The sequence below is a fragment of the Malurus melanocephalus genome, unplaced genomic scaffold, assembly GCF_030028575.1.
Source record: "Malurus melanocephalus ecotype Western Australia unplaced genomic scaffold, MMel_1.1 scaffold_0, whole genome shotgun sequence".
In the NCBI taxonomy this organism is placed as follows: domain Eukaryota; kingdom Metazoa; phylum Chordata; class Aves; order Passeriformes; family Maluridae; genus Malurus; species Malurus melanocephalus.
Genome location: NW_026623232.1, coordinates 10,114,795 through 10,139,461, shown reverse-complemented (window position 1 = coordinate 10,139,461; position 24,667 = coordinate 10,114,795). Strand labels below are relative to the sequence as shown.

The 24,667-nt window shown below is 40.0% G+C and overlaps 1 protein-coding gene across 1 annotated transcript in view; it reads left to right on the top strand.

Annotated features, from left to right (window-relative positions):
- The window catches only part of GALC (galactosylceramidase), a 65,232-nt gene extending 40,796 nt beyond the window's left edge, over window positions 1–24,436 (top strand). Inside the window, exons 17-18 of the transcript XR_008966445.1 lie at window positions 22,980–23,068; window positions 24,199–24,436. The gene's annotated coding sequence lies outside the window, so the exon portion shown is untranslated. The remainder of the gene's footprint in view (window positions 1–22,979; window positions 23,069–24,198) is intronic.
- Window positions 24,437–24,667: the final 231 nt, after the last annotated feature.

Genomic DNA, 24,667 nt, shown 5'->3' with positions numbered 1-24,667 from the left:
TTTTCTTTTCTTTTCTTTTTTTTTTGGTCTTTGTTTTCTTTTGCATTGTCCCAGAAAGGGCCTGCCTGGATGTATGTAGGGACTGGGAAGCAGGAGGGCTTTGTGTAAATTAAAGCAAAGATACAAGATCCTGGCATGAAACGTATCACTACGTCTTGTCTTCTGGAAAGCAAAGTGAGAAACGGTTCTTATTTTGACAGAGATTATTACAATACCTAGAGGATGTGTGAAACTGGAGTGGGGACCGTTCTTTAGTCCTGTTTTATGTAGGACATCTGTGATGTTTGCTTCTTTAAAGGGTGGGTATATCATTTGTGTGGTGGGGAAGGAACTTGGTGTTTATTTCTCTTATGTGGCTTTTAAGACCGGTATTTCATGTGAGTTTCTGTGRGAGAAGAAGATAATATTTTCTGTGGGAGTGTCATGCCTCTCTCTCTAATGAGAGGTAATGTCTTTTTTGAAAAACTACAGAAATTTTCCGTATTGGTTTATAACCTTAATACTGCCTCTGTACTTTTTTTGGCCATTTCTTTATGAAATTCCTCTGAGTGCTGGTTATTTTTACAGGCCTTTAGGTGTTCTGTGCTTCTGGGTCATGGCTTTTTTCCTTGTTTCCTCTGACAGAAAGGCATCTTCAGGAACATCTCAGGTTTTCATTTTGCCTTTCCTTGCTATAACTTTAGTCTCTCGTGCAAAAGTGAGAAAGAAATGTGGTTACTGAATTTGACAGGTTTTCCCTTTCACCCACAGTGCTTTGAAGGTAAATTGCTTACTGAAAACGTGCTTGGATGAGTAAAGGTTGTACAGGAAACTGGAAGAGCAATCCCAAGATATCATGTGGGTTATAGAGGACAGTGATTATTTGCAAGTGTCTTTGGAGCAGGTGAGTGACATGGCCCTGTCTCAGCCAGCAGGATCATACCTGGCTGTGTTTGTATAACCAGTGTGGGCATGCAGCTTGGCAGCCTGTTAGCAGTGTTTTGAGTAATTCTGAAATTCTGCATTATTTAGTGAGTGAATTTTTTTAAGACAGAGCCTTTAGCTCCTGAGAAGAGAGGGAGGAGCCCGGGTGGGATGCAGCTGTAAATCTGTTMTTTCCAGTTGCTGTGTGAGCTGCTGCTCTGGTTTCCCCATCAGTGATAACAAAGCAGCTGCTTGGCTGGGGGCGCTGGGGCTGCCCTGGACTAACACAGAGCACGGAGCAGTGGAGCTACGGAGGAGGAGCAGTTCTAGCGAGAGAACAGAGCTATAACCYGGTGCCTCTGAGAGCTGTGTGCAATGCCTGGCAGAACACAGGCTTCTGAGGGCGGTGRTGTGAAAAACACCACACAAGAGCAGGGCTCGTGGCAGCCCCTGAGCCCAGGGAGAGAGCAGGGATCCTGGGAACAGCGGGCTGGRAGCAGCCCTCCACTACCTGTGGGATGGTTTAAGTGAGGGACTGGAGCTGAGTCCCAGAGGGAGCGGAGACAGTGGTGACCTCCAGCAGGAGCTGAGGGACATGAGCCCCTCTGCAGATCAGTTCTGGCATTTCTGGTTAGGCTTTGTTTGTGCAATCTGTCCTTACAACTCACTTGCTGAAGAGACAACAAGGTCACTTGGCTGACTGAGGAGGTCATTCTGTCCAAGACCAAGGGGACACAATGATATCARCTCCAGCTCTGAGTCGTTTTTAGTACTGCTGATACCTCTGTGGAATAATGGGCCAAACACAGAGGTATTGTCTGCCTGCTGGTAGAGTTCTAAATTCAATACAAAAACACCTCATGAAATTGGGATGTTTGTGAACTACTGAAGAATTACCCAGTGTTTACACCAGTCCTAAAGTCAAAAGTTTGTAGAGCCACTGATGTGAGTTTCTTGTACATGAGATTCCCTGTGAAATTGTGTGCCAGTGACATTATTGAAATTTTACAGTCTTGAAATCTACTGATGAAAATGCTGTCATAAATGAAAAATATGATTATAAGTCAGAGAACAAATATAAGAATTACAGCTCTTGCCTTTTAAAATTCCCTTGCCCCCTGGAAATAATAGCTTGCATTATAGAAAGTCAGCATTATATAATGGAATTTACACTGGAGGACTGGAATACTAAAACTTGGACTGTAGTTATGTGATTGCAATGCAAAAATCGAGACATGAAAGATCAATTGTTACATACCCAAAAAGGTTTAAGCTGAGTGCTGGATACTGGGGCATTTTCAGGAAGAGAGCTGTGCTTGTTTGATCCAAGAGGAATTTGTCTGTTGTATAAAAAGTATGATTAAATATTTAACTTAATTTTTGTGAAATTAATGATAAGGGTTCTTTTCCATATTTTATTTATTCACATTTTTAAAACTGTCATGGAAACATGGAATTTCTATCCTATGACAAAAGTTGTCTTTGGTATAGGAAAAAATTGATCTTATAAATTTCTGTGGGAAAATTCCACTTGATGATAATGATGACACATGGTTCTGATTTCTGATTTCTTCCTAGCTTCTTTCAAAGTCAGGTCTCTGGAAAAAAGAGAGGAGACTGAGGAAACCAGAATGAGCTTCTCACAAATTAATGATGATGTTTAACAGGTACCTGATGGGATAACAATGAGATAAAAATGGGTTCCTTTGTGATATTTTCAAAACTTCTTCTGCCAGAGCAAAGAAAGACCCACCAATGGGCAACTTTCCAAGCCATCTCCTTTTATCCTCTTGGGCATGATACAGGATACCTGTGCCTGTGGTTGGAATGGGAGGGGAATAGATATCAAGGCAGTGATATTTTTCATCATGGTTATGGTCTTATCATTTGCAGTGGATCTGTAGCTTCAGTGACCTCTTTCTCTGAGCTTCTGTTCAGATCAGGATTTTAATTCTAGGGGAATTCAGATTGAGAAGCCTCACTAGATTCATTATGTTCACAAAATACTGTTCAAAAGTGAGACAAAAGGTCTAGTAATTTTCCTGGATTTTCTTATGTCTGAGGAGCACAAGAACTTAAAAAGAGGAAACTTCTCCAGTGTGATTCTTTTTTGAATCTMCTGGGTGTGTCTGGCACATCTGTTTGTCTTAGGTTCCACCAAAAGCACCAAAACAAGTGACTTTAAGCTTGACTTCCTATGCCCATTTCATGATAGATGTGGGCAGCCTTTATAAAGCTGATTTGAAAAGCATGTATTGCCATTCCAGAGCAGAGATTTTTCAGATAGAGGAAAGATGAGCTCACACCAGAGCAACCTCACAAATCGAGTCAGTGGGTCTGGATCTGGACCCCTGTTCTCTGTGCTTTGGTCCTCCAAATTAAACTGACAGTCTGTTTTTCCACAATGATTGCTCTTTTGAGGGAGATACATGAGGCTTTACCCGGGACTCAGCCTCATCTCATGCTGGTTAAAATTGTTGTCAGATGAGTTATGATAGTTGAGATGAGCTGTTGTAAAAACATATGTATGTTCTTAGCTGGCAACAAATTTTAGTATTTTAATGATGCTTAAGACAGCTCCAGCATAGAGAAGACACCCTATTAAAAACAATAAATCAAGCTCTGCAAGCACGACAGCTGAATTAGCGTTTGAGCTATTCCATTGTCTTTGCATTCTGCTTTGTTGCTGATGTGTACACACCCAGACATAGAAACTATTTGCAATTATAGTTTYGCAATTACAGCAACAATACATTTTAAGCAAACAGCACAATATTCGATCAGCTATCACCAATAAAGCTAGTTTTGCTTCATAAAATCCTCCTCAGTACCTTCCAAACTGAATGTCTTCATAAAACACACTTGGAAGCAWCTTGTAGAAAGACTAAATACCTGAATAATGGCAAAATATGTTTCCCATTTACCACTGTCTGACATGGATGGAGGGGATAGGGGGTGGGGTCAAGTAGTAGGGAATAAAAACTCTTTTTCCTGGTTCTGCACTGAATGATTCTAGCAGTATCCATATCTTAATCTGGACAAGGGAGACATCTCAGGTACTCTGACATGACAAAGGGTCTTGAACCTTGCTCAACCTTAAATTCTTGTTTCTTTTATGGAACACAGATATTAAACAATCCTAGCTTACTCTGGCAGATGAGATTTAACGAATGGGCTCTGTGCTCTCAGTATCAGATATCTAAACCCATATTATCTTTTGCTTCAGAGCAAGCTCAGTAGCTACGTGTCCTCCACTTTCAGCTTCTCATATTCTCTTTGCAGCTCAGACTATGGGTAAACAAAGTCCTTCCATCTTTTGCCTTTCAACTACACAAAGGAGCACTGCTTAAAATTCCAGTCTTTCATATTCCATGAGCCCCTGGGAAGTCAATAAATGTCACAGAAATGTTGGATTATTTATGTATTTATTAGGTCTTTGCTACATTTCTGAGAAGGCCTTGTGGCATTTGGTCATCACATTCTTAGAAGACGTATCGCAGTACAGCACTGTACATATGTCAAAAGAATTTAGATGTTTCCCACACTACAATGAATCTGTATTATTCTTGAGACATTACTGTGTTGGAAAAACACTTCTCTCTTTATTACATCTGTTGCCAAATGACTTGGTCAGCCCTCCTTTATTTATTTATTTTGTATCTTTTTATTTAAGGATTTATAAGCAAATTTTAGTGCAAGAAGGAACCAGGCTGGTCTTAGAATTTGTGCATTTCACACAATAATTTTTCTCTGAATCAGTTCCAAGTCATGAGTGCTCTCTCATAGCAAAGGCAAAAAGAAGAATCTCATCAGGATGATGCTAAAACCTTTTGGTAGGATTCAGGTAAAGATTTATGGCTCTAGCATTGGTGATGGCATCTTTCTGGCTGCACAGTTGGTACCCTGTGATGAATTACAGTCCCACTTACCCATTTTGACCAGGCCTTCTCTGGCACTCAGCTTTGGCTAGTTGCAGATAGGGTCAGCACTGCCTGCCCCACTGAGTTTGAATCAAATGGTGCAGACAGCAGCTTTCTCTCAAATCTGGATGTCCCACCCGTGGCTGTGATAAGCATTCTGTTGTCATACCTGGCTGCAGTCTTTCTGAAAATCACACAGCATCAACAACCTTTGAAATAAAGTCTATTTGTAGGGACTGGAGAATCCAGCCATGGTGGCAGAGRGTCCTAGGGGCTCCCCTCTCCCCCTCCCACTCCACCCTGCCCCATAATTTCTGTGTGTCCCTTGTTTTGATTGTGGGATGTATTTTAGAATTCAGCTGACTTTGGTTTGTGGCTCATCTTTTGATTTGGATGGCATTAGCAATCTAACTCTGTCTCCATTGGTGATGGTAGTAATGGAAAGTCAGAACCTGTAGCTTTCATGGTCTGCACTAAGCTTTCAGATCAGTGTGACAAGGCAAGGGACTGCAGAGAAACAGAAACGTGTGGTATGTGTGAAATAAAAAAACACTCTCCAAACCTTTGAAATGAGCAGAAAGATGTGAGTCACGCACAGCATGCTCRTGCTGGACTTGAGAATGCTGGCCAAGGACATTGTTAACTAATTCTTTTCCTTTAATGAAAAGCTAATAAGTGATTGTTATTATCTCAGTAGGGGAGACTGCTTTCTAAGTCTTATCTGCATTCAGTAAACACTCAATATGTGGCCTATCATCCATAAAGGGACAAAATGTTATGCCTTATGCCTGGATTCAGACCAGTAGTTCACGGGCATTCAAATATTCCAAATACCTTGGGCTCAGACTACTGAGCCATGTCTTCTGAAATCCGTCATCTGCTGCAGTGTGATAGTTAAAGCTGGTAAACTGGTAATGCTTCTTTAATGAATTCTAATAACTTGTTTTTATGAGTAATCTGTCAGGAGGCCCCATTCTCTTTATGCATTTGTCCATTGATCTGTTTACGTGAACAGCTTTCACTCTGGTATTTACAAATTACTCTCTGATTGTGTTGTTCTCCATTTAGAAAGTGCTGACAGTCGAGTGGACAAGATGATGGTTTTGATCRGATAATCGATGTCCAGATCATTTATGACTAACAGGAAGTAAATCAGAGGCCTTTCAAAATGGTCCCATGGGTTTTACTGGCCACTGGCCAAATCACYCATGAGCACAAATAACATCATTCATGACTGCTTTTTAAAATAAAAGGAAAAGCTGACATCATGCTAAAAGTAGAACAAATATCAGATAATGCTTTATTGCTGTTTGGTGTTGTTTTTAAGCCTTTTGGATGTGTGTTGGTTACTTTGCAGGCCAGGCAGGGACACAAGAACAAATTGCCCAGGTGATTCTGCAATAAGACATAGTGTAAGTTACATCTGGGGCAGCAAGGAAGAGAAATATAAAGGGGAATAAAGGTTACCTCCAAGATATTAAATACGGCAGGTCCACATCTTGATGGTGTGCTCACTTAGATGGAAACACATTCACCAAAGTGTGCATAAAATATTATTACTTTTTTAATGGGTCGATTTAGAAGTAAGCCCAAGAATTCCAAGGTCAATTATTTGTATTTTTCATTACTGGAGATAATAAATAATATGACTGCCAATGTCATTGGGGTGCCATTTTACTGAGCATGAAGGTAGAGTGCTATAGGACGTGCAAAGAGGTGATAATTTTTGGCAACACAAGTCTGCAGTCAACTGGGAAAGGAGTTTATTACTGACAGGAATTTTACTATGCTGGCTGTAAGTTTATTAAGCAGTATACTGCATAATTTCTGTCAGCATATTGTGTCATTTTCTGAGCTATATAATAATATTGCTTTGAACTTCTAAGTGCCTTCCATTTCTGTAGCTTCCCAAAAAGTTATACCCATCTTAATTGCCATGATACCTCAGAGAGGCAAAGAAATATTTTCCCCCTCCTGGGAGAATCAGTGCTACTTTTGGCAGTGAAAGTGAAGTGAAATGAAAGACTCAAAATCAAGCTAAAGGTTTGTCAGGACTGGGCTTGCAAAGGAAGTAGCGTCTTGTGTCTTAGTTTGGATTGCCAGCTCTCAGAGCAACTGGTCTTGGCCACAGACTTTCTGCACAACACTGAAGCAAATTCCTTTTTCTTCACTTCTGCAGATGTGACTGGATTTCCTGCTTCTAATCTTGGTTTTTGTAGGAACAGGTTCTTTGGGGATGTATTCTTTTTGGAGAGTGCTTAGCTCAGTGTAATGGCTGGGTTCTTTGGACACTGATCACCAAAGACACCCTCCCAAAATGACAATGTGTATTTGTGGGAGTGTCATTTCTCCTCAGTGATAGAACAGCTTTCCTTGTACAGTGCAGCACGACCCCAGTTTGTCCTGTGACAGCTGGCTGAGTCATCTGAGGGTGAAAGCAGKTACCTTTGACTACCTCAGAATTTGCCCAGAGCACCATCCCTGAGCTCAAAGCTGGCCAGAAACTGAACAGGAAACCTCTRAGGGAAATTCAGGATGCTGTAGGCCATGAGTGGGAGATTTCTTTTACTGGACTATGCACCTGACAAAAATATACAGAGATGTTAGGATGTATCAATAACCTCCTCAATAACTGTCAGATTTTTGGTATTAGATAAATTCTCATTATTTGTAGGACTTGGGAGTGTCTTAGGACTAGGCAGTGTCAGGCTTTGCAACACTAAGGCTCTGGGCCCTGTAACCTGTAATAATGCTCACTGTGCTCTGTTTACCAACTCTGTAAATACCAGAGTGATATTGAGAGCTTTGAAAAACCTAGTCAAATTTGATTCAGGAGTTATTTGTGGGATTAATTAAATGTATAGGTTGAGCATCTGCAGCTCATGTGGATTTGAGGAAGAGATTTGGAATGAACAGCACCTTGGTCCTTGTCAGGCTGCAGCAACTATATTTCATCAGACTGATGCCTTGGACTTTTGTCTTTTTTGGCTTGTCTATCCTACCTGTTTTTCTGTTTCTATTCTAAATAGAACCATTGCAAAACTTGTGTGAAAAGATTTTTTTTGCTTTTGATAGGCCTTGTAAAAGCAGTGCATGTGTTCAGTATCACCACAGAAGAGAAGGGAAAAAGTCAATGGGACTTGGTGTTTACCCATCAAAACAAAGAGCAGAAGTAAATCCCAGAGTGAGCTATTCTATTTAGTAGTCCTGCTTTTTACAGAAGACAGAATTCAGCAGCCTTGCAAAGGGGGAAAAATTCTTAGCAGATCACAAATGAAAAAAATGAGGGAAGGAGATTAAACTTGAGGATGAAACACCTACATCGATGAGAAATAGGTTAATGCTCTGCTTTTCAATTATATTAGAGCTGTAGGTACTGAAGCCTGCTCATTAGCTGAAGCTATAAAATGCCACGTTTATTGTGTCATTTTTCTTTCAAATATTTGCCCGATGGGCTTGTGAAATGTTTAGCTCTCACTGCCTGAAATTCCCACTGGCTATCCCAAAGAAATCTTCTTTTCCTGGCTTTACACTCAGAAATGTCAAATTCACACCTGTTAGCTCTCCTTCTATTAAAATAGTGCTCAGTACTGACCTTTTTCACATACTCCTTGTGAAGAGAAACATCATGTCCCGTTTACCYTACTGCTGGCCATCAGACCTGAGCTGACTCTGTGGGTTCATTGCCAGACAGCCCTCTGGGTCAGTCTGTCTGAGTGTCTTACTCCTCACTGAACTCTCCAGCCCTCTGAAGCTGTTATTGAGTCCGTTTTTCTCCACAAAATGAGCATGTGACAGCTTGGTTTTGTTTCAGGGCCTGGGCTATTGCTTTATTAATCAAACAGAAACGATTGCACTTAAATCTAGTGCTTGTCTAAGGCAATCACCATCACCCTTCTTACCCCAAAGCATCCTCAAACTGTCACATTTTGCTTTGCTAGTCACAAGGTACCAGAACCTCTTGCCCTGGTACTAGGGGGCCTCAAACATAAGTAAATCTTACCGATCTGTGCCTCTCTGCCTTTTACAGGTGTGCATCCTTTATGAGTTCAAAGGGTTGTCTTGGGGGATTCATACTTAATTTAGCTGTTGAGATGTAAGGATTTAACTGTTGTTGCTTTTTGCAAGTCATCCCTTGGAYTTTCTGAGAGTTTCCACACAAACAACATTGTGTTTCCACACAAATAAGATTGTGTTTCCACAACAATCTGCATGACATGCTAACTGCTATACAGGATATGGATACTGTGTCTTTAGAATATTTCTGGTTCTATTAAGCACTGGTAATCAGTTTCCTAGTAAAGATAGATTTTCTTTCTGCTGATATTTTCGCTTGTTGGGGTCTACAGACTAGCAGAAAATTATCCTTTTGCCTTTAAATGGTAACTTGTGTTTGCTGAATAATAACTGACTGAACTAACACAGCTCAGTGAAGTAAGAAGCAGAGGGCTGTGAGCATTGSTTTGCCTCCTTTGTGTGCTACTTGATGGCTTTCCTGGTCTGATAATTATCTAATACAGTAATAGAGAAAAGGTCAGAGTTATTGTGAGGCTGCTTCTGAGTGTAATTTTTCAGCTCATTTTTGGCATGTCATGTATATAATCTCCYAGTGATGAATATTTGCATTTCATTGCCATGATTTAGGAGGGTGGGGTTTTTTTGCCTGTGCTTCAAATTGCTTTCAGTGCTCTCTGCAAAATGTGCTTTGCAGCAGTGCAATGTACTTTGTGAGTTCATTTTAGAAATTTGATTTTTTTCTTCCCCTTCACTTCTGGTGTCAGTCTGGTGTAGGGGCAGCACAAAGGTGGTTGGAGAGTAGAAAAGGAGTATGTAGAAGATTTGTAACTTAATAAGAATAAAGAATATATTTTGGTTTATAATATCATCCAGAAAATTTACTTCTCTGCAGAGATTAACGTTCAGAGGTTTTTTGACCTGTTTACTTGTACATGCTCACAGTGAATTACTATTATTATTAAATCTAAGGAAAGGAGGGAAGCACTGGGGAGGAATTACAGCGCTTCCCTGACTCCTCCAGATCCCTGCAAATACAAAGAATCTTGTAGGACAGACAGCACATGGCAGGAGAGGTGCTCAGAGATGTTTGTTTTGATAGTGCTGGCAGTGTTTTTGTCTCAGAAGCAGTGTTAGTATGCAGGGCAAACCACGCAGCTGGTTTCACTCATCTTGTCTCACAGCCAGTCAKTGCCTTGTGGGGAAAGGTTTGGGCTAGTGGAGATGGTAACAGCTTTTATAAGTTAAAGACAGGATTTAAATGTATCTTCAGGGACATCTGTGTGCCAGGCATGTGCTACTTTGGGTTCAGGCAATGGACTMATTTCCAGTGTGATGAGCCCACACATAGGGCTGTGAAGACATCAGTGCTTTAGRGGGTTGTTTCTTTTTGCAGACAGATATTATATCATCTGTCTAAAGTGTGGCTACCACTGGTCCCATAACTCAGGAGTTTGGAGCCTTAAGCCTGGCAGAATTTAGAGGCATTTGGACAACACCCTTAATAATTTACTTTTTCAACAGCCCTGAACTGGTTAGAGAGTTGGACTAGATAATTGCTGTAGGCAGCTTCCAAATGAAATATCCTATTAAATTCTGAGGTCCCTTCCAACTGAAATATTCTATTCTATTCTATTCTATTCTATTCTATTCTATTCTATTCTATTCTATTCTATTCTATTCTATTCTATTCATCTCTCTATGGCTCTAAATAAAATATCTATTTTTTTTCCTATTTAGAGAGTTCTCATGTGGCTCTCTCCTTCAGCTGAATTATTTTATGGAATAGTTCAAGAAAAGAGTCCAGAGAGATTTGTTATACATTTTATACCTATTGACAGTAGAAACAGTTCCCACCCTTAAAATTTGTATTCTAAGTAGCAAATACAGTCTTTTTTGAGAGCTGTTTTTTTACTTCAGTTTGGGAGGGTTTGGCCATCCCATCTTCTGCCTATTATTAGTGTAAATTCTATGTTTGCAAGGAAATATGCGAATGTAATTGAAAGGCAATGAGAATAATCAAAAGCCTAGGGAAACATGGGTTGTGAGGAAAAAGAATTAATGTGTGGCTGTTTGATCTTCTAATATGTATAAAAGACTGCTGCAAGAGGAAGGCGATAACTCATTTTCCATGCCCAGGGCACAAGTAATTATGGCTTTAAACTGCAATTCTGAATCTCTCTGAGCATTCTCCATTGGCTTGTATTCCTTTCAAGTGACCAATTACTCACCTGCTTGCTATTCTCACAAAAAGTGCTCGAGTCACAGCTAAGCAGTGTGATTCCACCTGTGAACTCTCTGTGACTGTCAGACAGGCTGTTGTGGGGCAGCTCTCTGATCTGAGTGCAGCTGGGGCAGAAATCTGGTGTTGGTTGAGCAGGGAACCCAACAGCAGAGCAGAGGAAGGACTTTTTGGATCTGGGAATCAGTCTTGAGACTGATATAGGAGAGGGCCAAATGTGAGCCTGCAAATGAAATCATCATTCAGGATTCCCTCGCCTCTGAGAGCCTGACTTCAGCACCTTTCTCTTTCCCTCTTCAGGACCTCCCTGATAACCATCACATGGCTTAACTCACACAACCCTAATCATGATGTGTGCACCCCCATTCAGTGGTCTGCAGTGGATCAGAAAGCAGTTGGGCTCTCTGCTCTGGTAGTTAGCAATATAAATGTTATCTGTGACTGAGGGAAACTTTATTCTGTTTTTTAATCTGTTGGACATCCTGCTTGGAAGGAGGAGTAATTTTTCAGCTGCAGGAAAACCATGAAAAGGAAATCTTTTGTTGCTGTTTGACTAATTTTCACACTGACAAATGGAAACAATCAATGGAAGTTACCAGCCCAGGAACATCTATCTTCCCTTTTTCCCGTGTGAAAATCCCCACCCTCGAATGAGATCAACTTTATTGGGAAACTGAACCAGAATTCAGATATTTGCACTGATATGATGGTCTACTTTGTACTGTTTACAAGACTTATAATCAGAGCTGCCTGGATAATACCAGTATCAGTTCAAGTCTCTGGCAACCTTCTTGGTGTGACAGAGTACCTCTTGATTTGTGTGATCACRTCTGCCATACCTGAAGTCCTAATTTGAATCTCTTTTTTTTCCATGCAAAAAGATGGAATTAATTTTGGTTGTGTATTCAGTGGTCCTGCTTGGGCTACTTCACATTCAACTGGTAATCTTTAGCAACAAAAGCTATGAAGGAAAGGGAACTAAAGGTGGCTTCTTTGAGTAATGTCATCCCCTAAAACATAGTATCTTCCATAACAATCATTCCATCTGCTGTATGGAAAATACTCTGTTATGCTGCATTTCCCTCAGAAGAATGATACAGATGTAGGTAGCTCTTCCTTGGCTGAGGATTTGGCTCACATTACATTTCCTCTCCATTCTGGTTCCTGGATCTATGCCCATATGGATCACATTACTGGATGTCTGGCACTGGTGTGCATCTGTTCTCTCCTTTCTCAGTCAAAAGATTGGGGAAAGAATGGTGTCTGTTCTAAATTATAATGCTTTTTGATTTATTCTTGGTCTAAAAAGGAGGCTGTATTTGTTCAGAGTCCATCAGGAATTGAAAACTCCTTTTGAGATAGAGAGGAATACCCAGGAAGACTTTAAAGGAACTAGGCAGGAATCTCATGGTGGGTTCAAATTTTTGGTCTCACTGTTAGCACTCAGAAACTTTGATCTTGCTGTACTGTTTTATGGATTATCATCTCACCAAACTGTGATTCCTGTTGTTTTTATGCTGAAGTAACCAAAAGCTTGATGCAGCCCAATTGCCATCGCCTTTAGGCCAACTGGCCATAGCACAGYTATCAGTGAGGTAGAAGGGAGCATTGATGAGGGGTCCTGAAAGAGTCCAGTGGAGCTGCAGGCTGGGATTGCCTACAGACCAGGGCTCTGCAGCTCGTGATTCAACAGAGCCTGTCCCTGAGAGAGCAGGATCCAGGCTCAGCTGGAGTGGGTCCGAGTTCTGCACACAGGGACTGGAGAAAGTGAATGGACATTCATCCATTCCATAGAACCTTACAAACCCAGCTTTCCAGGATTGGCATATAGCTGATGGGGGATTTGAAGCTTAAACCCAGAAGAATCATGCAGAAAGTAATACCTTCCTTGTGTAAAATAATATCTTTGCAAATCCATAGCTTCTAGCACAACTGCTTCCCTGCTCTATCCTGCCTCTTTTTTTTTGGGGAGGGAAATGGCTCATTTTTTTGGTTTGGTAGTAAATAGAGCTGATGACTAAAGCCAGGATGTTTTCAGCAAAACAACAATTCTATAAAAAATGATCCACACAAACACTTCTGCTACTGTCATTCAGAGTTCTGCAGCATATAAAGAAATTCATTTTGGRAATTCCTTTGCAAAAAGACAGACCTGCCACAAGCAAAGTCCAGAATCTGCACCACTTTTGCTAGCTTTTTTCAAGATTTACAACAGTTGGTTATCTTTTTTGGATTCATCTTTTCCTATTTTGCATTTGGAATTAGTCTGTGCTGATGCAGAAAGCCCCGACTGCTGCAAATGAATGGGATCCTGATATTTTCATACTGAGCAGGGGCAGTGAAAGGGGGAAGTCTCACATAACTCTTCCCTGAAGGTCCAGAAAATGCCTCAAAGCCAAGAGACAGACATGAGTAGCCTTACCTACACTAGGCACTACCCTGGCATGAAAGTAAGCCCTGCGAAGAATTACTATGATGCTTTTGTTACAGTAAGAAGGTTAAGTCAAAAGTTTTCATCAGAGATTATGTGGTGCTTTTCAGGCACAGCTCTAGATATTGAAGAAATGTGTGTTTCTGCTTTTGTGGAGCTTTAGATTTTGTGGTTGTGAAGCCATGAGAAATAGCACCTTGGCTATGCATGCTCCCCTCCCTGTATGCTCCACTTAAACTGGAAAGCAACTGGCAATCAAACCCAGCCTTACAAAATCCTAGTAATTCCCACATAGATGCTGAAAGAGAAAGAGCCTCTCGTTTGCATCCCTGCCTAAAGTAGCCTTGGAGGATCACTGTCTATTTCAGTACTTGGTTTCCTCCCTTTCTAGCAGTAAAATTGTCCTTGACTATTTTGTGTTTGGATGCACTGAGTCCAAATGAGAATGTATTCTTGGCAATACAGATAAGTAACTAACTTAGTTGCATTTAATAAATTCACTTCAGGCCTACTTCTGTGAAATAAATGCACAAACAAATCCTTCTGACATGAACATGAGTAAAAACACCTTTGTGATCAGAAAGCACCTGCACACAGGGCTAGTAGTCCTTTGCACTTACCTAGGGCTGTGGAAGCTGTACTAAAGAGCCATAATCATGTGAGACTTTGGGGGTGGTAGAAATATCCTGTTGAATTTCACCTCTGCTCCTTCTAATTTCCCTGCTCTTCTGCAACCTGCATTATTTTTGTAAGTAAGAGAAAACAATTTGCTTGCTCACATTACACTGGTTTAAATAGACTTTCAGGTATAGATTTTCCATAAACCTAGAAAGCAGCCCAGCCTATCTGTTGGCTTTTAATTCTGAAATTTATTAGCTCTCCACATCCATTTCAGATACAAGCACAGTCTTAATTGCTCCATTTTTATTTTCACAGAAGATGCAGTAAATCTTAATGGTTGTGCTTCAGACATTAAGAAGCGATGTAGTAGTTGTAGGAGAAAACTATCCAAAACACATTAAATTAGTAAGTGCTTAATAACATTTCATTTTCAAGCTGTTCATCAGAATTTGTTTTGAATTTGAAGGAGTAAATGCCGCAAGAATTCTTGAAGGAGAAATCCAACTGGAACATTTTTCCCTCCCAAACTTAAGATTTCCTTATAACATTTTCCTAACTCCTCCTCCCCTTCTAAGATTTTCAGAGCTGTGAAAACAACTTTTTTTTGCTTTAATTATAATACTAGTTGAGAATGTGTTATTTTGGCTACATTACCAGCTCACGTACAGTTTGTTTATAGCTCTCTGCAAAGACATTTTAATAAGGTCAGATTTGCAATTTAAATTAACTTTAATATTTCTTGCAAGCTCYGGTTCTGTTTGTTTATGCAAGGGGTAAACATACTGGAAATTTATTGTTTTAAAAATACATTCCTTAGTTTCATTTTCAAATTGGTACATCAGGTAGTAAACAATCTTGACTTTAGATATTTTCTTGTGTGAAAGGAAGAAACTTTTTTTTTTTTTGCAGGAAGAGAAGAAAAGAATGTGTTATTCAAAAGAAATCAGTTATTCAAAATAAAATTTTCATCTGAAGAAGTAATCCACAATGAACAATTAATTTTACACTTTGAGGTGAAGACCTTTCCCACGTTCAATTTGTTTTTTCTAGAGGACTGCTGCTTTAAAGGTTTTTTGAATCCTGTGTAAAARCAGATACCTACATATGAAAATCTTAGGGCTCTTCACTGTTAGTTTTGATTCCCRTACTGGAACTGAATTTTAAAATGGGACAGTCTGTCATTACAGTATGATACCATTTTTTTATCTTTCAATATGATGGCCTTTTCCTTTCATCAGGAAATTTTCTTTCATCCCTGTTTATATAAACTACAGATGTTTTCAAAGCCTAGCATTTTAGCTAATGCTACTCTCCTCCCAGAAGTCATTACTGTGAAGCCTGAACATGAAACACATTCAATTGTGCAATTAAATGAATTTGGAAATTAGTTTTTTTTTTTTTTTCTTTCAGACATTAGTTTGAATAGATGCTATATAGCACCTATTCTGTGGTAGCCTGCCAACAGAAATGTGAATGTCATCCGATGAATTTCTGGTGGAAGGTTCCTGAGACAGTATGAAATAGTTGTTTTCATTTTTCACTACCTTTATTGGGCAGCTAATGTTTGATATTGTCTTATTTCTATAAAAGCTATGTAACTGTCTTGTAGATTGTATGTGTGGCTTAATTACTAACACTTTGACCTAGCAGAGAAACTGTATCATCTCACTGGCAACAAGTTTCTGAGTGCTAGAAAAAAAATGTGAAACACATTCTTGGCTGGAAGAGTGGCCTGCAAGAACAGATTCCATCTGATTAACCCACCCTAGAGCCTGTTCCTTAAGCCAAGAGCCGCAGTGGCTGCAGAATAACTTATTTGCAGGTCTGAAATCCATTGTGGATAGGTTTGAAGTGTAGGGTCTCAGTACCCTGGCCATGGCAGCGGGCAGGTGTGACAAATGTGTTTGGGGAGCCCTGCCATTCCTGCAGGCTGTTGGATCAGGGTCAGGGTGTTGTTCCCAGCTCCCTGCATCCCTGCACAGAAACCTGAGGTCCTCCATCCTTTTCTGCTTCCTGCCTGAAGGAAGGTAGGGGTGACAGTCAGGTCTGTGGGCTCAGAAGGTTTTTGATCTCAGAGAGGGCCAGTGGAGAGGCCACACACCATGGGTGGGTTTGTGCCTGTGGACATGCGGAGGAGGGAGGTTGCTAACCAGCCTAGCTATGAAAGATGTTGTGTTGCTTGGATATTTCAGAAATTCTGGCTTTAGGTTGGTGTTTTGTTTGTTTGTTTGTTTTATTTGTTTATGGGTTGGTTTTTTTTCTACCAGTCTGCTAGCAATTTTTAAAACAGATAAATACAGCTTTCTTATGAGACTAAATATGTAAGAGTGTGAGAAGCACAGCAATTTTTTGGGCAGGAGTAGGAAAGAGAGGGCAAAGCTTGGGAAGCTCAAAGGAAGAATTCAAAAGATGCTAAAGGAGGTGACACAGAGGTTATGTTCGGAATTTATTTCCCTTAAAAGTTATTCTGTTTTTTTTCTGTTTTGTTGTTTTTTATGTTGTATTTCATCCTGCTTTGAACAAATACAGCTCTTGAGATTGTTTATCTCGAGCAGCAACAGCAAGAAGGAATAAAGATATGGATACAAATTTTAAAGGAAGTGATAGCCTTTGCCCTGCTTTGTTCTGATTTGCCTGGAAGTGGCTTGGCAGAGACACGGATTTTAGTAAGGGCAGCGATTTCTCTTGTAGCTACTAGAAGTGAAGAATTTCGGTTCATGAAAAGAGCAAGAAGATTGCATCAAAATGTCTTCTTGTAAAATGAACTCTGAAAAGTTGAGGTTCATAAAAATATATGTGCTTTGACCAACTTTTCTCAAGAAAATTTCCAATGTGGAGTTTGGGTCAGATCACAATGRAACAGTGAATGACCAATTCTTGACAATGTGGCCGTAGCTTGATCCTTAGGACATTGACCTAAACCCTGATGTTCACAAGTCCATGGAGCTGACCTATCCTACAAACAGCTGGATATTCTGAGGAAGTACAGTTTTCCATAAAAAAAATAACAAAAATAAATGCAAACCCTCTTCCCTCCTAAAAGAATAAAAAAGTCACATCTTCTCTTGATGCACAAGGAATACTCCTTTTAGAACACTGGCTGTTTGACATAGAGGAAATACTGTTTTCTGACCAATCTTAAATATTAGCTGCCTCCAAAGAGTTTCCTTCTGCTGTCGCAAGAAAGAAGAATYAGATGCATAGGAAAGATTAATTCTCCAGCAGACTGTCTGTGTTTCTGACACAAGTTTATGGGAGAAGAAGATTATYTCTTCCCTGGGGCTTCTTTTCTTGAAGAAATATCACTCTTCTGGTTTTCCCATACTACATACACCTGGTGCATCAGAGCTTACCATGTGTCATTGCATCTTCTTAGGGTAGCATGGCAGTTTTGTTCCTGCTTGAGTCTATTAATTCATTTCATAATCATGCATGCTATTTTTCTTCTCTACTCSCTGTCTAGCTCTGCATTGCCCAAGGCTACATCACTGAAGTTTTCACCTGGTGGATTCTATTTGTTGTTGGTATCATTGCAGGATATATTTAATAATTTGTTCAGACTTTGGAGGCTGAAGAGAGAGGTTAATCCCATTTAAAATGTAATATCTGCCACAGCATTTAAAATCCAATTTAACAGCTCTAAAACCTGACTCCTGTTGTGTACACAAATAAGAAAAAAACTATGCTACACAAGATGTCTTGATGAAACATGACCTACACTCCTCTCCACCCTTAATAAGTCAGTGGGAAGGGATAGGTTTGTCCCTGGGATGCTGTTACAGTGTAGGCATCGTTAAGGAAATAAAATTGCCTCAAACATTGCTACTGAAGGTTTTTCAATGTGCAGAAATAAGAAATGGCTGAAACTACTTCTTGGTCATCTTAAAAATCAAAAAACCACAGCACAGAATTTCAATCCACATCCAGACTCTTGAAAAATCTTAGGGCAAAAATGTCCATCTGGAGCAGTCTGTTTCTGGGTGTGAGACAACCTTTAAGAAGAGTTTCTCCATTCTGGTATTCTCTTTTTTTAAAAGACTAAAGTATTTTTTGTCTTCTGGCTTTCATTTCCTACAGCCTGATCTTCACGTAATCTCAGAATGGTTGGGGTTGGAAGTGACCTCTGGAGATCATTCTCTCCAACCCCCATGCTGGAGCAGGTTCACCTACAGCAGGATGCACAGGAATGTGCCCGACAGGATTTGAATGTCTCCATAGAGGGAGACTCCACAGCCTCTCTGGGCTGCCTGTCCCAGTGCTCAGTCACCCACACAGGAGAGATATTTCTCCTCATGTTTAGATAGGACTTCCTGTGTCCCTCTTTGTGCCCTTCGCTCCTTGTGCTGKCACTGAAACACTCTGACCCCATCCACTTGACATCTTTCTTTAGGATATTTGTAAACRTTCCAAAGATCCCCTCCCAGTCTCCTCCCATCTAAACAGGCCCAACTCTCTCAGCCACTCCTCATAAGGGAGACACTGCAGTGCCTCACTGATCTTAGTGCCCTTTGCTGGACCCTCTCTGCAGTTCCTTGTCTTGGACTGAGGAATCCAGAGCTGCACACCGCTCTCCAGATGTGTCCTCACCAGTGCAGAGCAGAGGGGCAGGATCCCCTGCCTTGACCAGACACACTTTTCCCAATTCATCCCAGGACACCACTGGCTTCTCGGCCACGAGGGCACACTGCTGGCTCGTGGTTAACTTGTCCAGCAAGTTGTCTTTGCCTGTCTCTTATCTATGCTGCCAAGAAGGAGASCTGAGGCTGATTGGAAATGAAATTATTTTGGAGGATTCTCCTGGGAAGCTCGTGCTGTAGATACATGGTGCATTCCTTCTATCAGGATTACTTGTTGAGGATCAGCACCTTCCATTATTTTCTCTGCATCTGCCCTGCTTAGATTTTGATGCTTTRTTTACATTAAAATCTCCTGTTTATGTCAACTTCTGTTGATGAGTTTAATCTGAACTTGGACTTAAAATGAGTTTGGAGGGTCATATTTTCAAACCGAAGCGTGCTGGAAAAATTTCAAGAACGTGTTCCTCYGTTGACTTAGAGAGATGAGCTGTCCTCACATACCAATAACAATTCTCAGTGGCTGTGTGTATTATGTCTTCTTTTCTTTTGTTAATAAATTGAGCACTCAGGAGCGGCCACTGTTGAGGGCAAAGTGCCAATCTTGATCAACCAGTAAAGCCATTCACCTGAGGAAATGTCACATCTCAATGAAGATAATAACCCATCTGTTCAGTTATCCATTATTGCTCATATTTTTTCATCTCACTTCTCACAAAGGGTGAGGCATGTAGGCTTTTCAATCCATTTGCTGCTGCTTCTTCTCCCTTTCCACTAATGCATTACGAGTACTAATTCTTTTTATGTGATTCTTCTGCCTTAAGAGCTAGGAACACTGAATGATATTGATTGGTTTTATAACAGTAGTAAGAATTACGTGGAGAAAACATCTTTGTTATTTGGCTGTACAATGTCCCAATGAAAAAGCCATGAGTTTTCCACCTTTTAAAATGTATAGCACAACCATTTTTAATAATCCCTAAAGAGATAATTATCAGGCTGAAAAATGAAAGGAGAGGAAAGAAGTGGTCATGACCTCTGTGACAGCTGTGGAGCAGGAGCAGGGGTTGATGTGAATCACCTCTTGCACTGAAATGCATGCTCCAAACCCTGCTTGCAAGTAGAATTTATGGGATGTTTTAATTCCTATCAGTTTGCAGCCTCCTATTATCTTAGGCAGTGTGACAGTGACAAGAGCACTCAGTGTAGAGCAAGGAATCTGGTACTGTATTCTTGGCTCTGCCACTGACTTGCTACATCACCTTATTTGATTTATTTAACCTCTATGTCTTAAATTGTCTCCAAAATGAAGATAGTTTTACCCACTTTATATGGAAGTTGAGGTTTATATCTTCATTTTTTAAATGACAGCACTGTGTGATCTCTAATGACCAGGCTGCTTGTCATTATGCTCTTGGACTGTATTTCATGAGTCTTTGTGATCAACACTATTGTATTTAGTCTTAAACTTTCCCAGAGACATTTATTCATTTGCTATTCGTCCCCTTGTCACAGTGCTGCAGCAGTACRCAATGATCAGTCACTGCAATGTAACATATGCCAGCTCCAAAAGGAGTTGAGCCAACAGCACTCAGAATAAGTGAGTTTCTTAATGTAACACACGGCTGATAAAAAGAGAAAGATAAATGAAGCCCATAATTCATTCAGTGTTTGCACTTTCTGGTAGTGAGACATATCAACTTGCTGAGCAGGATTTTAAATGCAACCCCCYTACTATTTGTCATTAAAAAACCCCAACCAGTTACATAAAATAAAGTGAAAGCAGCCTTTAAAAATGAAATGTAACCAAGCACTACAATTAAATGAGATAGCTTTCCTTTTAGGTTTGTTACTTTCAATCAGACCTTATATAATGAGAATAGAAATTAAATTAAAAAATTCTCCGGTGCAGTAAAAATATGAATGTAAAATGCTGTTAATGCTCTTTCACTACACAGTGGCTATCATCATAGCTGTCATTGGGGTTGCTAAAAAACTGATTAGATGAAGCATTGTATCCAGAAGGCCTATGCACACGTTAATGGATTTTTGTCCATTCTGTGGTTAACCCATTAAAATTCACCTAAGTGCTGGTTTGAAAGTCTGACACAACCACAGAATTTATTGGTTTCCTGTTTCAGCCTAGGTTGTCTACCATGAGACAGAGCAGAGGGAAAAGCTGAGTTACAAGTGACATGGAAAACTGGTGATGGGACAGCAAGTGTAATTTATTGCGTAAAATGCAGCTGTGMATAAAGAAAGATGGTAGGGGACAAAAGCAATATGCTAAGAGATAGTGCCACTATTCTCTACAAACTGTTGAATTTTATTTTGCTTTATTTTTCTGCTCTAAAACAGAATGCAGCCCTCATGAGGGAAAGAGGATGGACAGACACTGATCYGTTTCTTTGGTGACCAGTGACAGGACCTATGGGAATGGCCTGAAATTATGTCAGGAGAGGTTGAAATTGGCTACTAGGAAAAGGTTCTTCACCCAGAGGGYGGTTGGGCGCTGAACAGGCTCCTCAGGGAAATGGTCACAGCAGCAGCCTGACAAAGTTCAAGGAGCATTTGGACAATGCTCTCAGGCACATGGGGTGACTCTTGGTGGGTCCAGRGCAGGGTCAGGAGTTGGATTCGATGAACCTTGTGGTGATTTATATTTGGTGATTTAGAATATTTGGTGATTCTGTGATTCTTATATTAATTTAGGAAATATGCCATTGTTTGACTTCACAGATAAGAGATTTTGGGAACCTTGTGTTATTTAGTAAATCCGTGGACAGTGTGAGAGATTTGCATGACTTAGAGGAAGTGTCCTTTCTCTGCCTATGATATCATCAGGTAGGAACAGTTTACATTGCCCAGTAAGCTGCAAGCATCTGGGAAATTTCATGTAGCAGATTATTTTTCATTTACACTTTCATGTATATAGCACAGTATTAGGGGTGCTGGTTTATGAATACTGAGGTTTAAGCCAGGAGAGGGAGATATTTTATAAGGTGAATAAAATTTAAGAAATGAAGGTAATTTCTACTCCTGTCCATGGGCATATTCTCTTATGGAGTTATTCTGTGCAATTGTGTTTGAAGTATTTTTTGTAACTGAACCTGATAATGGGTCTTAATGCTGCACCACAAGAGAGAAGGCAGAGTTTGATTAAACTTTATTTTTATTAAAAATTAATCAGTTTTTAAGGCCAGGATCATCTAATCTGATTTATAGCAGGCCATCAAATATTAGTCAGTAATTTCTATTTCAAGGCTGATACCTACCTTCAAACCACAGTCTTGATTTAAAGCTGAAATACCTTCTTGATTGAAGGTATTTCAGCATCACAGCTGAAGAAGTTCTGTTGACAACAGCACGGTTTGATGGGGTCATGACTGAYGTAGGCAGTAAGAAAAGGCCTCCTGGGCTAGCAGTGGTCACCCTGACGATGCATGGCTTACCCTCACATGCGTGTGTGGACTCRTCGTGACCCCACTTTGCTGACAGCCAAACACGGTCTCCATTTACTGAACTCCCAGGGCTAAAGGTTCTACAAGCACTTAGCTCCAGAGCTGATGAATATGCATATACGAACGCATGAAGCATGGTGGGTCAAAAAATGTTGAAGGTTGCCTAAAAGGTAAACCTTTCTAGAACAGATTTCTATCAGCAAATTAGAGCTGTTACTGTTGATTTTATGCTTAAGTCTGTCTTCACAAGCCATTTCCTTTAAGGGTTAAGGCTTGTGTCTCACTGTGTGTAATAATAATTTTCTTAGGTCTGTTTGACCTATTGCTGGCACAGTTCTGAATGTGTCTGTGTTTATACCATCATGTTGTCCAAATAAGATTTAGGAAGAGATTGAAAGATTGTTTTGGGAAGAGGGATAATTTTCTATAAAAAAATCCCACATATCCCATATMCCTTTGTAGTTCATACAAAGCCTTGCTGCTTAAGCTGGCTATTAATTTTTACTCATTTTTTGTGGCTGACTGCTGGTTTCTATCTGATGTTTAGGATCTTCACATGCCAGCCACTTTAGCCGTGATCTGCAGTGGTTCACTCTATTGAACACAGCTGCACATCAAAACACTTTTATTTATTGTATTATTTATTAATTATCTTATTATATTATTTATTACATTATCTTATTATATTATTTATTTATTACATGTGTCGGTTGGGAAGGAGAGGGAACTCTTTCTCTCTGTTTTTTCTTCTGAAGTATGGTGAACAGTTTTCTTACCAACTGCTTAGTTTCTTTCTTCTTTATTTCCTGGCAGGATAAACTTGTGCTTTGAGGACCAGGCTGATAAATAAGTGCARTAACTAGGAAGAGGCTGAGGAAGTTCACCGATACCATTATGTGACAGTAAGAATGTTTGGAAACTCCTGAACATATTTGGTGCAGAATTCTCGCTTTCCATTTGCAAAAATGCAACAGATTRTCAAGTCTAGAAGAGGAACTCAGAGAAATAAGAACTCCTAAATTTTTCCCTGTTTAGTGTAGGAAGCATCTGTGCATGTGTTCAGATGCAAGGTACAGTTTTGATGGCTGCGTTAGATGTGTAAGGGCCTTCCACCACTTCACTGCTTTTTTTCTCCAGTAAATTTGACTTGTATGATCATGACAATATGGGATATAATTTTGAAATGTCGATTTGTTATTTCCTCCTGCTCAGATATTCCTAGACTCCTGATACATGTTTTGATTAGCTGTCCATATTAAGGACTTAATTCAATTGTAATGCCTGTTTTGTCATAGACAAAAGGCCCTTTGCCTTTAGGAACAATGTGTTTTACACGAGTGAAGGTGAGCACAGGGCAGGTTTTCTAAATCTAGTCAGAAATGTTTGCTCTTTAGAGCCTGATGTGGACCCTTTTAGTGGGTGAAACACAAGGAATTAGGGTGCTGTAGCTGTGTGAAGAGCCTGTGTTAATAAATTCAGTGGGCATCCCACCCACCCACCCACCCACAATCTGTAGAGATAAATCCAACTTTCTCATTTACAGAAACTTTGCAAGTGATGCATTTCTCTATGGCTAGCCGTGGCGATGAAATTATTGAAGCAGGAGAGAATGACTTTCTACTTGTTCCTTGCCATCTCTCACATAAGAGGTGTGTTGCTCTATTAGTTACTGAATTAGAGGATAACTGTTCTTGAGAGTTGTATCAAAGAATGTCAGAGCTGTTCCATTAATGGCAATGGCTGTCTGAGGGAATATTGTAGCCCGGGCATCATGTCAATAATGAAGTGGTTTGAAGTACTTTTAAATGATATTTCTGCTGACTCTAGTTGAAAATCTGTGTCATGTAATAGAGCTGTAAGTGCTATTCTAAAGGTTCTTGTCAAGACAGTATTCTCTGAAAGGGAGCAAATCATCCTGAAGGGTGCTCTACTAAATGGATTTATAATGTATTGTTGTCTTAATGTGCATGTCTTCTGACTAACACATTCTGATCTGATTAAGTGCCAATTTTCTCTTGCTTTTAAATTACAGGGCAGTGATGGCTCTGTGGAATAAGATTTTTGTGACTCATGCAAGGACCTCAGCAAAGGAACACTACAATTTTAAAAAGCTCCATCTTGGTAGATCTTGTTGGCAGAAAGTTTTCTTCAATTAAGACATCTTTTGCTCATTTTTCACTGACTGCACTGCTTTCAAGGCTGGTCTTCTGAAGTCAATGCAAAGTATTCCATCAGTGGTAAGGGGTTAAATCTCAGGTATGATATTGTACCAATGGATTATTATTACAAAAGGAAGCAAGACTGATTTACTTGTGAAGCTGTTTGTGAGCTTTCCATGAGGGTCATCTTCACGAACTCCAAGTATTCCACTCTGTAACACCATGATGGATGTTTTTCTTTTCTGCTTGCTTAAACTCCTATTATATTTAGTGAAAAAAAATCTCCTTGATTTAGCTTTTGGCAAGCTGTAGAGAGTTCTCATACACAACTACTGATTTAAA